Source organism: Arachis hypogaea, chromosome 6, assembly GCF_003086295.3.
Source record: "Arachis hypogaea cultivar Tifrunner chromosome 6, arahy.Tifrunner.gnm2.J5K5, whole genome shotgun sequence".
Lineage (NCBI taxonomy): Eukaryota > Viridiplantae > Streptophyta > Magnoliopsida > Fabales > Fabaceae > Arachis > Arachis hypogaea.
In genome coordinates this window covers 38,911,446-38,929,090 of record NC_092041.1, presented here as the reverse complement: position 1 = coordinate 38,929,090, position 17,645 = coordinate 38,911,446, and the positions used below count along the sequence as shown (strand labels likewise).

The window sequence follows — 17,645 nt, the reverse complement described above, 5'->3', positions numbered from 1 at the left end:
TATCTTCTCAATCACATTTTCTTTAAATCAATCATATCTTCTTAACCACATCTTTTTCAAAACAGTTTTCAATCAAATCCTTTTGATTTCTAATTTCAAAATCTTTTTCAAAAATCACTTGATTTCTTTTCCATTTTCATTTTCGAAAACTAAGTAATGTTTTTCAAAAATGTTTTCAAAATTTTTCACTTAATTTTCGAAAATCACTTCCCTCCTTCTCACATCCTTCTATTTATGAACTAACACTATCCCTTAATGCAAAATTCGAACTCCATCTCCTTTGTTAAGTTCGAATTTTCCACTTCTGTCTTCTACTCTTCTTTTCCTCTGACACCTTAAGGAATCTCTATACTGTGACATAGAGGATTCCACATTTTCTTGTTCTCTTCTCTTTCTTATGAGCAGGAGCAAAGACAAAGGCATTCTTGTTGAGGCTGATCCTGAACCTGAAAGGACCTTGAAGAGAAAGCTCAGAGAAGCCAAAGCACAACTCTCTTTAGAGGACCTGACCGAATTCTTCAAAGAAGAAGAACATATGGCAGCCGAAAACAACAACAATGCCAACAATGCAAGGAAGGTGCTGGGTGACTTTACTGCACCTACTCCCGACTTCTATGGGAGAAGCATCTCTATCCCTGCCATTGGAGCAAACAACTTTGAGCTTAAGCCTCAATTAGTTTCTCTAATGCAACAGAATTGCAAGTTCCATGGACTTCCATTGGAAGATCCTCATCAGTTTTTAGCTGAATTCTTGCAAATCTGTGACACTGTCAAGACTAATGGGGTTGACCCTGAGGTCTATAGACTAATGCTATTCCCTTTTGCTGTAAGAGACAGGGCTAGAACATGGTTGGATTCTCAACCTAAAGAAAGCCTGGACTCTTGGGAAAAGCTAGTCAATGCCTTCTTGGCAAAGTTCTTTCCACCTCAAAAATTGAGTAAGCTTAGAGTGGAAGTCCAAACCTTCAGACAGAAGGAAGGAGAATCCCTCTATGAAGCTTGGGAAAGATACAAACAATTGATCAGAAAGTGTCCCACTGATATGCTTTCTGAATGGAGCATCATAGGTATTTTCTATGATGGTCTCTCTGAACTGTCCAAGATGTCCTTGGATAGCTCTTCTGGAGGATCTCTTCATCTGAAGAAGACGCCTACTGAGGCTCAAGAACTGATTGAAATGGTTGCAAATAACCAATTCATGTACACTTCTGAAAGAAATCCTGTAAACAATGGGACTAGTCAGAAGAAAGGAGTTCTTGAGATTGATACTCTGAATGCCATATTGGCTCAGAACAAAATATTGACTCAACAAGTCAATATGATTTCTCAAAGTCTGTCTGGAATGCAAAATGCACCAAGCAGTACTAAGGAAGCTTCATCTGAGGAAGAAGCTTATGATCCTGAGAACCCTTCAATAGAAGAGGTGAATTACATGGGAGAACCCTATGGAAACACCTACAATCCTTCATGGAGGAATCATCCAAATCTTTCATGGAAGGATCAACAGAGACCTCAACAAGGTTTCAATAACAATAATGGTGGAAGAAACAGGTTTAGCAATAGCAAGCCTTTTCCATCATCTTCTCAGCAACAGACAGAGAGTTCTAAGCAGAATACCTCTTACTTAGCAACCATGGTCTCTGATCTAATCAAAACCACTCAAAGTTTCATGACTGAAACTAGGTCCTCCATTAGGAATTTGGAAGGACAAGTGGGTCAGCTGAGCAAGAAAATTACTGAACTCCCTCCTAGTACTCTCCCAAGCAATACAGAAGAAAATCCAAAAGGAGAGTGCAAGGCCATCAACATGGCCGAATTCTGGGAGGAAGAAGAGGCAGTGAACGCCACTGAGGAAGACCTCACTGGACGTCCACTGGCCTCCAATGAGTTCCCCAATGAGGAACCATGGGAATCTGAGGCTCAAACTGAGACCATAGAGATTCCATTGGACTTACTTCTGCCATTCATGAGCTCTGATGAGTATTCTTCCTCTGAAGAGGATGAGTATGTCACTGAAGAGCAAGTTGCCAAATACCTTGGAGCAATCATGAAGCTGAATGACAAGTTATTTGGAAATGAGACTTGGGAGGATGAATCCCCTTTGCTCACCAAAGAACTGAATGACTTGTCTAGGCAGAAACTGCCTCAAAAGAGGTAGGATCCGGGGAAGTTTTCTATACCTTGTACCATAGGCACCATGACCTTCAAGAAGGCCTTGTGTGACTTAGGATCAAGTGTAAACCTCATGCCCCTCTCTGTAATGGAGAAATTAGGGATCTTTGAGGTGCAAGCTGCAAAAATCTCACTAGAGATGGCAGACAACTCAAGAAAACAAGCCTATGGACTTGTAGAAGATGTTCTGGTAAAGGTTGAAGACCATTACATCCCTACTGATTTCATAGTCCTAGAGACTGGGAAGTGCATGGATGAATCCATCATCCTTGGCAGACCCTTCCTAGCCACAGCAAAGGCTGTGATTGATGTTGATAGAGGAGAGTTGATCATTCAAGTGAATGAAGAATCCTTGGTGTTTAAGGCCCAAGGATATCCCTCTGTCATCATGGAGAGGAAGCATGAAGAGCTTCTCTCAAAACAGAGCCAAAAAGAGCCCCCACAGTCAAACTCTAAGTTTGGTGTTGGGAGGCCACAACCAAACTCTAAGTTTGGTGTTGAACCCCCACATTCAAACTCTAAGTTTGGTGTCGGGAGGTTCCAACACAGTTCTGAGCATTTCTGAGGCTCCATGAGAGTCCTCTGTCAAGCTAATGACATTAAAGAAGCGCTTGTTGGGAGGCAACCCAATGTTTTATAATTAACTATTTTCTTTTGTTATTTTATGTCTTTTGTAGGTTGATGATCATAAGAAGTCACAAAATCCATGAAAAAAGCAAAAACAGAATGAAAAACAGGAAGAAAAATAGCACACCATGGAGGACGCACCCACTGGCGTTTAAACGCCAGTGAGGTTAGCTGGTGGGCGTTTAACGCCCAGTCTGGCACCATTCTGGGCGTTTAACGCCAGAAAGGGGCACCAGACTGGCGTTAAACGCCAGAAAGGGGCAAGATGCTGGCGTTAAACGCCAGAAATGGGCACCAGCCCGGCGTTTAACGCCAGAATTGGCTCAAAACGTGATTTTGAATGCCATTTGGTGCAGGGATGACTTTTCCTTGACACCTTAGGATCTGTGGACCCCACAGGATCCCCACTTACCCTACCACTCTCTCTTTTCTTCACCAATCACCTCAACACCTCTTCCCCAAAAACCCCTTACCTATCAAATCCCATCTTTCTCTTCACCACTCACATCCATCCTTCATAAAACCCCACCTACCTCACCATTCAAATTCAAACCACTTTCCCACCCAAACCCACCCTCAAATGGCCGAACCTCTCTCTCCCCCTCTCCTATATAAACTCTCCTTCACTCCTTCATGTTCACACACCTTAAACACTACTACTTCTCCCTTTTGGCCGAACACAAAGCCCTCTCCATCTCCTCCATTTCTTCTTCTTCTACTCTCTTCTTTCTTCTTTTGCTCGAGGACGAGCAAACATTTTAAGTTTGGTGTGGTAAAAGCATAGCTTTTTGTTTTTCCATAACCAATTATGGCATCCAAGGCCGGAGAAACCTCTAGAAAGAGGAAAGGGAAGGCAAAGGCTTCCACCTCCGAGTCATGGGAGATGGAGAAGATTCATCTCAAGGGTGGAGCATCAAGAACACTCCATCATCCTCTATGAAATTAGAGAAGATCAAAGAATCATGAGGGAGGAGCAACAAAGACAAGGAAGAGACATTGAGGAGCTCAAGCACTCCATAGGATCTTCAAGAGCAAGAAAGAGCCGCCATCACTAAGGTGGACCCGTTCTTTGATTTCCTTGTTCTTTATTCTTCTGTTTTTCGAATTTTTATGCTTATGTTTATCCATGAATGTGTCTTGTGATCATTAGTGTCTTAGTGTCTATGCCTTAAAGTTATGAATGTCCTATGAATCCATCACCTTTCTTAAATAAAAATGTGCTTAATTGATAAAAGAAAGAATTGCATGAATTTTGAATTTTATAACAGTTTAATTATTTTGATGTGGTGGCAATATTTTTGTTCTCTGAATGTATGCTTAAACAGTGCATATGTATCTTGAATTTGTGGTTCATGAATGTTGGCTCTTGAAAGAATGATGAAAAAGGAGACATGTTACTGAGGATCTGAAAAATCAATAAAATGATTCTTGAAGCAAGAAAAAGCATCTCTATTCAAAAAAAAAAAACGAAAAAAAAAGAGAAAAAGAAAAGAAAACGAAAAAAAGGGGAGAAAGAAAAATAAAGTTGTGATCCAAGGCAAATAAGAGTGTGCTTAAGAACCCTGGACACCTCTAATTGGGGACTTTAGCAAAGCTGAGTCACAATCTGAAAAGGTTCACCCAATTATGTGTCTGTGGCATGTATGTATCCGGTGGTAATACTGGAAGACAGAGTGCTTTGGGCCACAGCCAAGACTCAATAAGTAGCTATGTTCAAGAATCATCATACTCTACTAGGAGAATCAATAACACTATCTGGATTCTGAGTTCCTAAAGAAGCCAATCATTCTGAATTTCAAAGGATAGAGTGAGATGCCAAAACTATTCAGAGGCAAAAAGCTAAAAGCCCCGCTCATCTAATTAATACTGATCTTCATAGATGTTTTTGGAATTCATTGCATATTCTCTTCTTTTTATCTTATTTGATTTTCAGTTGCTTGAGGACAAGCAACAATTTAAGTTTGGTGTTGTGATGAGCGGATAATTTGTATGCTTTTTGGCATTGTTTTTAGTATGTTTTTGGTATGATATAGTTAGTTTTTAGTATATTTTTATTAGTTTTTAGTTAAAATTCACTTTTCTGGACTTTACTATGAGTTTGTGTGTTTTTCTGTGATTTCAGGTATTTTCTGGCTGAAATTGAGGGACCTGAGCAAAAATCTGATTCAGAGACTGAAAAGGACTGCAGATGCTGTTGGATTCTGACCTCCCTGCATTCGAAGTGGATTTTCTGGAGCTACAGAAGCCCAATTGGCGCGCTCTCAACGGCGTTGGAAAGTAGACATCCTGGGCTTTCCAGCAATATATGATAGTCCATACTTTGCCCAAGATTTGATGGCCCAAACCGGCGTTCAAAGTCACCCTCAGGAATCCCAGCGTTAAACGCTGGAACTGGCACCCAAATGGGAGTTAAACGCCCAAACTGGCACTAAAGCTGGCGTTTAACTCCAAGAAGAGTCTCTACACGAAAATGCTTCATTGCTCAGCCCAAGCACACACCAAGTGGGCCCGGAAGTGGATTTTTATGTCATTTACTCATTTCTGTACACCTTAGGCTACTAGTTTTCTATAAGTAGGACCTTTGACTATTGTATTAGAGAGTCTTTTCGGGTCTTTCGATCTTTGGATCTTTTGATCATGTTTTTATGATTGAATCCTCTTTGGGAGGCTAGCCATTCGGCCATGCCTAGACCTCATGCTTATGTATTTTCAACGGTGGAGTTTCTACACACCATAGATTAAGGTGTGGAGCTCTGCTGTACCTCGAGTATTAATGCAATTACTATTGTTCTTCCATTCAATTCCGCTTGTTCTTGTTCTAAGATATCACTTGTTCTTCAACTTGATGAATGTGATGATCCGTGACACTCATCATCATTCTCACCCATGAACAAGGTGACTGACAACCACTTTTGTTCTACAAGCGATCAAGGCTCTAGTGAATATCTCTTGGATTCCTGATTGCACGATGCATGGTTGATCGCCTGACAACCGAGTGCTCGTCTGACAAACGAGCCAACCATTCCGTGAGATCAGAGTCTTCGTGGTATAGGCGAGAACTGATGGCAGCATTCAAGAGAATCCGGAAGGTCTAACCTTGTCTGTGGTATTCTGAGTAGGATTCAATGATTGAATGACTGTGACGTGCTTCAAACTCCTGAGGGCGGGGCGTTAGTGACAGACGCAAAAGAATCACTGGATTCTATTCCGGCCTGATTGAGAACCGACAGATGAATTCCGCTATGCTGTGACAGAGCATATCCAATCGCTTTCACTGAGAGGATGGGAGGTAGCTACTGACAACGGTGAAACCCTTGCTTAAGCTTGCCATGGAAAGGAGTAAGAAGGATTGGATGAAGACAGTAGGAAAGCAGAGAGACGGAAGGGAAGGCATCTTCATGCGCTTATCTGAAGTTCCTACCAATGAATTACATAAGTATCTCTATCTTTACCTTTGTGTTATTTTCGTTCATCACCATTACCATTTGAGTTTTGCCTGACTAAGATTTACAAGATGACCATAGCTTGCTTCAATACTAACAATCTCCGTGGGATCGACCCTTACTCGCGTAAGGTTTATTACTTGGACGACCCAGTGCACTTGCTGGTTAGTTGTGCGAAGTTGTGTAATGCCATGGTATTGAGCTACCAAGTTTTTGGGGTTCATGACCGGGGATTATGAGAGTTGTGAAAAAGTATTGTTCACAATTTCGCGCACCAGAATTCTATTGCAACTTCTTCCGTCCGACTTTGGATTTGGTCCAGGTGAGGGGTAGAGAGATCATGATTAATGAGACTGCCATTGGGGAGGCATTACAGTGTCGGCACATTCCTGATGACATGTGTGCCCATCAGCAGGCAGAGATGGCTATCCATACCATGACTTTTGATTATGAGGCACTTAGGAGCGTCATTGGTTTACCGGATGCTACATGGATTACGGATGCAAACAATACCAAGCCTAAGGGGATGCTATTTGCTCACTTGACTAGAGAGGCCAAGACTTGGCAGATGATCTTTGCCCACTATGTCTTGCCTACTACTCACTTCTCTGAGATCCCGATGGAGATGCTTCTACTGATTGGGTGTGTTATGGAGGGGAAGGATGTCTCTTTTCCTCGACTTATCCGACAGTGTATGTGGCGGGCGCATATTCATGGCCTACTTCCATTTCCTACTTTGGTCACGAGTATGGCGTCCCTAGCTGAGGTGCCTTGGCTGGACGATGATGTGACACCACCACCCCCTGATGCAGATGACAGGGAGGTTACTATTCCTTGGGATGGTTGGGTGCACGAGAAGCCCCCTGCTAGACGCCGTTCCAGGGCTAGAGCAGTAGTGGAGACACCTTCACCATCAGCCCCTACAGCAGCCCCATCCTCTTCTACAGCAGCCGTTCCATCTTCATCTACAGCTCCACCTTCAGTCCCTGAGCCTACTTACCTACTGGTCCAGCGTCTATTCCGGTTCCTAGAGCGTGAGAGACTCCATGTCAGACGCCGACTGGATCGGATGGACCAGGCGCTCATTTCTCTGGGTGCTGAGTTACCTCCGCTTCCCGACTCTCCGGCCTCCGATGAGCAGGATCATCAGGAGGAGGATGCGGAGGCACCGACTCAGCCGGATGCCCTTCCAGCTGCCCCAGATGCCACAGAGACACCGCAGACCCAGGCGGAGCCAGTCCCACTGCCACAGACAGAGCCAGAGCACACCGTTGTACCTTCCACTGATCCTCCGGTTTAGCATCGAGGACGATGCTTGTTCTCAAGTGTGGGGAGGGGACCGGTGAACTTTTCGGCTACTCTACTAGTTACCTTACTTTGCATATCTTTTGTATATATTTTGATGCATTTTGAGTTTACTTTGGATACTTTTACTGCTTATTTTGGATTTTAGACATTTTGATGCTTATGGATATCTTTAGATGTTTTAGATGATAGATTCCATACTTTTAGTTAGATTTTTCTTTATACATTTTTCTTTTTTTTAGTTTGTGGTTGTGATTAGAATTCATACTTTGAATTGCAAACACTTAGTCACCCTTTTTGCATAAGAAATTGGTTTTAACCGAAAAAGGAAAAGGTGAACTGAGGAAATTTTTGAATTTTTCAATCACAACAATGCTTAGTCAAATATTGAGATTTTTTAAGAAATTTAAATATAGGGTATTAACCCAAGTGATTGAAAGAAAATTTTTGATGAAACTTGCTTGAATTCATACTTTGTGAAGCATGTATTGAGCCTAGAACACAAGCTTGTGAGACTTGAGCCTATTGATGTGGTTACATTTTATAAACCACTTATTTTCCATTCTTGTGTGAAATTGTTCTCTTTCTATGATTGTGATCCTTGATTTGCTTGATTCTATATGCCCATTTATTTCTTGTATTTGTGCATTTGTATGATTGAGGCCATTATTTCATTAGCCTACTTACCCAAATAGCCTACCTTTTATTCCCCATTGTTAGCCAATTTTGAGCCTATGCTTAACCAACTTATTCTCATTTTAGCACATTACAAGCCCAAGGCGGAAAACCAATGAAAGTCCTTGTTTGGATCTTTGATTAGCCTAGGCTAGTGAGAGTGTTTATTATTCAAAAGTCGGTGAGGCTTGGGAACATTGGATGGGATGAAAAAGGGTAGTACACTTTCATATTTTGGAATTGGGAACATGTTCATGTATTGATTAAGTGTATAAAACCTTATGCATTGATGTTCTTGTGTATAGTGAAAAGAAAAAGAAATAAGAGTGAAAATGAGAAAAACAAAAGAATAGAAAAAAAAAAAGAAAAGAAAGAAAGAAAGAAAAGAAGAAAAATAATAAAAAGGGGACAAAATGCCCCAAGGTGAAATTCAACAAAAAGGAATCAATGCATAAGTGTTATGAATTAAAGAATGGAATGCATGACTATGTAAGAAAAAAAAAGTGAAGAATGGGTATTTAGAATAGTTTAAACTTGTATAGGTCATTGTATAGTTAGGTGGGGAAGTCTATACTAATCAAAGATTCAAATCCCAGTCTACTTAACCATAAATGATTCTACCTTGACCCTAACCCCATTACAACCTAAATGAAAGACCTCATGATGAATGTATGCATGCATTGAATAAGTGTTGATTGTTAGAAGAAAATCAAATTTTGGAAAGTTTGAATAGAAGAGAATTGAGTGAAATAACCCTTAAACACTTGAGTGAATAGAGCGGATACACATCCGGTGAGGGTTCAAAAGTTCAATTACATGTATTCACCCGTATTATCTATATTCTTGCAAGTTTGAATTCTTTTTTATAATTCAATACAATTGTGGAAGGACTTAACTCCTATTGCCCTAATTATTGTGCTTACACATGTTCTCTTGGGAATTGATTTGTTTGAACTAAGCATTTGCATTTACTTTAGGTAGTTGCATTTAGATAAGACTCATATAGTTTAGTTGCATTCAATAAATGTCACACCCCTTAGTTCCTTCTTATTTTAGCATGAGGACATGCTAAGGTCTAAGTGTGGGGAGGTTGATAAACCCCATTTTTATGGTTTATCTTGTATTGAATTTAGAGTATTTTGATAACCTTTTATCACATTTAGCCTATGAATTAGCATGGTTTTGTTATCTCTCCCATATTTATGCTTAAGTGTAAAAATATGCTTTTTAAGCCTTATTTTGATGAATTCTAATTTCTCCTTGATTCCATAAGATGCCTTGATGTGTTTGCTAGTAATTCCAGGATTGAAATACGCTAGGCATGGATCAAAGGAAGCAAGGAAGGAAGCATACAAGTGGAGAGAAGCATAAAAAGTCAAAGAAGCAAAGTCGGCCAAGCACGCGCACGTGCACAAGGCGCTCGCGCGCACATTGCAAAATCGACCAGGAACGCGCACGCGTACCGTGCGCGCACGCGTCGATGACCGCACATGACTTCATTAAAGCAACACATGCCTGGCGATTTGAGAGGGTTTCTGAACCCATTTTTGGCGCCAATTGCTAGGAGAAAGGAATAAAAGGATGAAGGATTAAGGGGAAGGCAATCATTATTGACTCTAGGAATCATATAGCATAATTAGGATTAGTTTAGAGTTAGTTTTAGAGAGAGAAGCTCTCACTTCTCTCTAGAATTAGGATTAGGTTTAGGTTAATCTCTCTTCTTAGATCTAGGTTTAATTCATACTTTGATTCACTTTTCCTTTACCAATTCTTAATCTTCTCCTCTTCCTCTTTCTAGTTATGTGCTTTAATAATTGTAATCCTTCATTTTGTTTTGGATAGATTGTTGTTCCTTTGTTTTTTTAATAATGCAATTTGAGGTAATTCATGATAATTGTGATTTCCTTGATTGTTGTTGTTAATTCTTTGCAATAATTGTTGTTAGATTCTATTCTTGTTCTCAAATTACTATGCTTTTCTTTTGTGCCTCCCAAGTGTTTGATGAAATGCTTGGTTGGATTTTAGTGTAGATTTTGTTCCTCTTGGCCTAGGTAGAGTAATTAGTGACTCTTGAGTTATCTAATTCCTTTGTTGATTGATAATTAGAAGTTGCTAATTGATTTAAATGCCTCTAAAGCTAGTCTTTCCTTTAGGAGTTGATTAGGACTTGGGGAATCAAATTGATTCATCCACTTGACTTTCCTCCATGGATAGAGGTTAACTAAGTGGGAGCAATGAACAATTCTCATCACAATTGAGGAGGATAACTAGGATAGGACTTCTAATTCTCATAACTTGCCAAGAGCCTCTTATAGTTGTTAGTTTATTTTCATTGCCATTTACTTTTCATGCTTCTAATCCAAAACCCCAAAATAACTCAAAACCAATAACAAGACACTTTATTGTAATTCCTAGGGAGAATGACCCGAGGTTTGAATACTTCGGTTTATAAATTTTAGGGGTTTGTACTTGTGACAAACAACTTTTTGTATGAAAGGATTATTGTTTGGTTTAGAAACTATACTTTACAACGAGATTTCATTAGTGAAATTCTAAACCGTCAAAAATCCAATTCATCAGTAGGTACAAGAGGAATAGTAATATCCACTCATTAAAATAATGATAGTTAGGGGTGTTTAAGATTCGACCCAATCCGAAACTCGATTTTGACCCAAGACATATTTATCGGCTTTGAATTTGCCATTTTTATCCTGTGTTATTTTTTGGCCTGATTCGAGTTATGTTTTAGGTCATTTGGCTTAGTCTAAAGTTGTTTTTTATAATAAAAAATTATATCTTAGAGTGAAATTAGTAATATCATATTATATTTTTATACTTCAATTAATATTTTTTATATTATATGATATTCTTTTTGTTTTAAAATAATTTATTTTGGAATAAATATGATATAATATTTATTAAATTTAGTTTTTAAAAATAAAATTTTATTAATTTACTATATAAAATTTACAAATTCGTGTACACTAATTTTACATCAGGTTGACAAAGTTTAACCCGGTCTATTTTAGAACACTTTTGGATTGGATCAAAATAGACCTGATATCTTTTAGGATTAGGTGGGTCTAATTAAATCTGGCCCTGCATGGCCCATAAATACCCCTAATGGCAGTAGCAAATGCACACTTAGCCAATGAAAAATTTGCATGCAAAACTAGAAATTAGATACATACCAAATTTTTAGTGTGAAAATTTCTCTCAATGTGGGAGGTAAGAATCATGATTCATGAAGATCAAAGAAATAGCTTCACTATGATCCAAATAGGGTATAAGTTATACTGCACGGATGTTGACACGGACCCGGGACAGGATAAGACACAGGATACACAGACACGGGAATTTTTAATTTTGATAACATTGGAGACACAACATATATATAAAATATAAAGAATTTTTAGATAAATTGTAATGATATTTTGATATTTTATTGATATTAAAATATAAATTAATTTTTTAACTATTTTTCATATCTTTTTTATATAAAGTATTTAAAATATTTTTGTTTTAATAAATAATAATATATACTATTTTAAAACTCATTTCAAAAATATATATTAGAAATAAGGTTGGACACGCTGATATGTGACAGTATTTAGATGTGTCTAATCGTGTTTGGAGAAGATTTTTTTATTTTTTATTAAGATATAGTTAGACACAGAAGATACGCTTGTCAGACAAGTATCATATTCAAAATATGTTCGACATACAAATACAACAACTCAACGAAGTGCCTATACTTCATAGGATACAAGAGAATCACATATTACTACACTACAAGGAAAACGTTGAATAACATCGAATTTAGTGTCACAGAGTCGTGGCGTCTTTACCGGTGGTTTAGGCGTGAAATTTGTCATGTCAAAATATTACCGGTGGATTCTTGTTTTTGACAGTAAATTCGCTAGGAATAATTGGAGGAAAAATAGAAAAAATAGGCACAGCATTTAGGGTTTGGTTTACCAGCAAAAAAATCAGATGGTAAACCCATTTAGTAGAATGCTGCATTTTAGTAACCTGCAACATGTTACCGTAGAATTTATCCACCAGTAAATCCGACGGTAATTGTGCCCTAATTTCGAACCTTGAACTCTTTTCCTCTTCAATTTAATCTCTCTCTCTCTCTCTCTCTCTCTCTCTCTTTAAGCTTCTCGCCTCCACTCTCTCTATCCCTCTCATCCCTCTGGCAGCCCTCTCCTCTCCGAAAGTCTCCTCCCACACCAGCAACCCCCTCCTTCTTCGATGCTGTTCGTCATTTTTGCCGTCACTATTGCTGTTGCCAGATTCTGCCACTGCTTCAGCCATCTTCTTCTCAGCATTGGTTCTCTTCTTCAGGTAATGCTTCTGAACTTCCCTTTTTCTAAAATAAGAATAAGGCTTGATTTGTTATTATAATTTTAGTTCAAGTTTTTTATTATAACTTTGTGTTCATTATTTTGGTTCTGCTTTGTTCTGGTTTGTTATTATAATTTTGGCTCTGATTTGTTATTATAATTTTGTGTTCGTTATTTGGTTATGATTTGTTCTGATTCTAATTAAAACATGTCTTGAGGTGTTGTTATTAATTTATTGGTTTGATGATGAACAAATTAAAATACCCAATTAGTTAGGAACTCAACTAATTAGTTAACTTATTAAGTTATTTTGGATATGTTGTGGATGTTTTAAGTTTTAATTTATGATTGAGGTTAGTTGGATTTGTGAAAACCGTAAAGGTGGATATATGTCCAACTTTAGGTGAGGTTATGCTAATTTTTTTCCAATTAATATAAATGTACACAGGATTTGTGTTTTATTTGCTGATTTGTGTTTTAGTTAGTGACAGCAATCATAAAGGTATATATCAAAAACCCCTCAACATGATTAAGAAAACTAGATGCAGAAACTCACTTGTACAAAATCTAAATGATTGGATGTACTGTTCATCTAATTACCTAGTTCATCTATAATATTTTCCTGAAAAAGCATCAACGTTTTGACCATTTTAGAATAAGAGACTTTTCATAAGAATATAGTGAAGTATCAGAACAAGTTTCATTAACACAACTAAACAAGTATTATCTGGACTTACCACTTAAGCTCCTAATATTGAATCAAAGAGGAAAAAACCTTCACAAATACACTTACACTAAACTCATCCAACTCCTCATCCTACTTCCTATCAGTACCAAATAAATCTAATTTGCATGGGGGGATGCATTCTCATGAGGGAAGCCAAAGTAGGACAAATCACCACATTGAGTAAATCGAAAGAGTTTTAAGCATTGGAAATGGTGGTGTCTCCAAACAAGATTCACCGTTCTAGTAAAAGTAAAACTCAGCACCGAAATTTGTTAGACTTGCAAAATATGAAATTGATAAGTGCTTCAAAGAAGGCAACTGTCCTAGTGAAGGAAGCATACAGCAACTTCTGCAACGATCCAGTGATATTTTAGCGTGAGGTCATAACTTGTCACTTTTCATCTGGGAATCAATTGTATCCTCGTCTACTTCATCAAACGACCAACTCAACATCATAGAATCAATGCCATCCTTATCAATCATTCTTGCCATTAAAGCCTCACTGCCATTCACCACATTCTTCAATTCGGCAATGGAAATTGATTGATGTAGAATGAAGAGAGTGCGATGAACAAGAAGAAGAGATGAAGTTTACAAAAATTTAGGGATTTAGGGTTAGATATAAAGGGAGGGACCAACGTGGGTACAAATTGAAAATTGGCCAGCTCATATGGCTATTGACCCCTCCAGCGTGGCAAATAGAGGCCACATCAGTGCTTCGGTGATGACTCATCACTAGAAATATGTCCAGGGACCACTTTGAGTACTCGGAGCTCTATCTGGAGGACTAAAATGCGAAAATTGGGATCTTGAGGATTACATTGAGTATTTACGCGAATCTCAGGGACGACTATGGGTATTTACTCCATCATTGCCAGTGGCAAGAATTTAAAATATATACAAAATACTAATCATACATCAATTTTATTAATCCAAAAATAATGCTACATTACTGACATCCTCAAATTTGATGCTTCACAAATAACTAAGGCAATATAGTTTTAGGAACAAAAGAGCCAAGATCAATGAAACTATGGCAAAACACAAATGGCATGGAATTTCAACATCATTTGAAATATGTCCTGTCATTACTATGGTGAAAATTCCCGCAAGAAGTACAACTTGAATCACACCACTCACTTTCGGTCACTCTGAGCGATGCTCCATGCTTGAAAAATGGCGACGAATGGTTTAGCTCTTGCAAAGTAACCAATGCATTAGATTTTATTTGAAACTGTGCCATCAAGCGATATCTCTAACCAAACTAAGCTTCAAATTGTACCTACAAAATTTGAGAAAGCAATATCTATTATGACATTTAACAAAGCACAAATCCATGTTAAGATCAAGTTACTATAGCAGAAATACTCCTGAGAAACTGTAGAACCTATGCACAATTACTCAAGAGGGGGGGTGAATTGAGTATTGCAACAACAATGAATCTTTTTGCGAAAGTTAAAGACAATATACAAAAGTGTTATTGTACTAGTATTTTTCCAAGAGCTTAACTCAATTGCTAAGCATTTATAAGGAGCTTTTACTTTCCAATAGACACCAACTCAAATAAATTGATCAAGCTTTTCACCAATCAGACTTAAGCTACTCCTTAAGTACTTACGAAGCTACTTTTCGATCACAATTTATTTGCTCAAAGGTAAAAGACAATAATATTGAAGAGATGAGTTTGGAGAGATGCAAACGCTATTTAGAGTGGTTCGGCACAATCCTTGTCCTACGTCCACTTTCTTTCTCAATCGCAATTGAGAAGTTCCACTATTGCCAAGCTTCAAGGTGCTCGCGCAAAACCTTTTACAATCCGAGTCCTTAGTTTCTAACACCTCACGGTATATGATCACCACTCGTATACTAACCCACTCCACTTAGAGATACTTTCTCTAAGATTTGCCTTGAGTACTTAGTATACCTCTTTGGTATCCTCACCGACTATAGTGTTTATAACTCTTGACTCAACCTTGGAGATCACACTCCAATTTACAAAGTGTACAAGAAAACAATTCTCAAAGAATTGTTGAGATGAAATGAGTACTCTCTAGAAGAGTGTATGATTACAAGTTTAGCACTATTGAACCAATTGATATTGCTCTCTCAATTTGTGTATTATAACACCTTAAAAAATGTGTAGAATGAAAGAATATGAACAATATAGTTTGCAAAAAATCAAGTATGTAAAATAAAGCTTCAATCCATCTATTTATAGACTCCCCAAACCTTAGAAATGTTGGGGAGTTAATGGGATGGAGCCTTTTTGTCAAAACTAGCCGTTTTTTATGTTTTTGAATTATTTGCATCGATGCATAACACTTTGCATCGATGCAAATGTGTCTTTGAAGCTGAAATTTGAATTTTCAGCTAGGTTGCATCGATGCAAACATCTTTGCATCGATTCAACAAGTCGTCGCATGCTTTGCATCGATGCAAGACGAGTGTGCATCGATGCAAACCTTAAAGAATGGCTTAAAATCACTTTAAAACACTTAGGATTGATCTCAAACTTGTTGGAGTCAATTCCTATGCTTTTGTACCTTTGAAAACAAGTTTTAAACCATTTGGCTAGCATCGAATTACAAGATGTGCATCAAAACATTTTGTGAGTGTGTGTTGAGAGATTTAGCAATTGGTTCTTTAACAAGAAGTTACCTAAGTCCTAAGACACTATACTTGTCTTCAAATGTTGTGGACTTGAGTTTCTTGTTGCTGTTGTGTTGCTTTCAACTCTTCATTCCTCAACGTTGAATGTTGGTTGATCTTTCAACATGCTTGTTCATTCAAGTTGTTTGTTAGTTTGTCTTTCATGTCGTTTGTTGGTTTGTCATTCATCAAAACTTACGAATACAAACTTCACATACAAGCAACATGATTTACAATTTCCCCCTTTTTGATAATGACAAACCAATTTTGAGGATATGCATTTATAAATGATTTTGAAAGCAACAATAATGCACTTTGTTTTATAGAAAGCTTTGGAGAGGACTTCACAAAAAAATTTTTGCAGGAGTTCCCCCTAAATATGTGCATTTGTTCCTTTAAAGGGCGTTTATCAAAGAAAACGATTTAGATATCAAAGTTTTTGCTTAGCGGAAGTCTTTTTGAAATCATTGTTTCGCAAACTTATTTCTTCTTTTCAAATCCTCAAACTTCTTCTTTTTCAAAAGTTCAAAACTTCAAATATCCTCAAACTTTTCTTCCCCCTTTTGACATTATCAAAAAGAAGGGAGTTTGAAATGTGTCATAGAAGCATGCATAAAACAATGAATTTTTTTAAGTTCAATTTCTCTATTAATCTCAAGGATGAGATATTCCCCCTTTCAAAAAGAATTTGATTTCCTCCTTTTTTTTATATATATAATAAGCATGCATAATTCCCCCTAAAGAAGTGAAATATATCAAGACATGCACATTAACTTAAAATAGGGGTACCAAGCCTATTCTGAGTTATTTATGAAGGAAATATCAAAGTATTTAAACCATAATAGAAATCCTTAGCTTACTATGAGTTAGTTTAACAATTCATATAATCAAATAAGCATAAAGCAATAAAAAGTGACTTGATGAAGAGGAGACAATCAATCTTGGTCTTCATCATCATCAGTATCCTCTTCATATGGTAGGTGGATGCCGAAATGCTCATATAAGTCATCAATACGACGATCCAAGCGACCCGTGCGATGATCTACACGAGACACACGACGATTAAGTGCTTCAAGTTGCCTACCATGCTCTACTTCAATCCTTTGGATGTTTTGGTTGATGGATTGTAATTCTCTCATTACATCAACCAAGGAGGGTGGTTTTTGAGCTTGAGGTGCTTGTGGAGGAGCTTGCTCTTGAGAACCTTGTTCATCAACATTTCTTCTTCCCATTTCATCAACCAAATTCACGTGTTTTTGTGCAATTTGGTCGTGTTTGCATCGATACAATAGGCTTTGCATCGATGCACATAGCACGTCATGTGCTTTGCATCGATGCAAAGCTTGGTTGCATCGATGCAACATGCATCATTTTGCCCAAAGTCACCAAATTTTCATCCTTTGGTGGTTCTTTCTTCAATCCTTTGAGTTCCATCATGTATATACTCACTTAAACCATTATAAACTTCAATTTGTTGATCCTCCATTGTTTATAATCTTCAAATTCTTCAATCTACCTCAAGATTAATCACTCATTCATCAACTCATAAACCTACAAAACAATGGCTAATTGGATATCTCCAATGCTTAAGTTAGTAAGAGATACAAAAATAGCAATATAAATACAATGAGATCAAACAAATCATATTAGATTAGAATCCAAGATACCAAGTTCATTTCGGATGTTAAAAAAACTTTC

The 17,645-nt window shown here is 37.7% G+C and overlaps 1 non-coding gene across 1 annotated transcript; it reads right to left on the bottom strand.

The window, feature by feature from the left end:
* Positions 1-940: 940 nt before the first annotated feature.
* Positions 941-1,048, bottom strand: LOC112700557 (small nucleolar RNA R71). Its single transcript, XR_003153463.1, has one exon. It is a non-coding gene; the product is annotated as a small nucleolar RNA R71 (small nucleolar RNA).
* Positions 1,049-17,645: the final 16,597 nt, after the last annotated feature.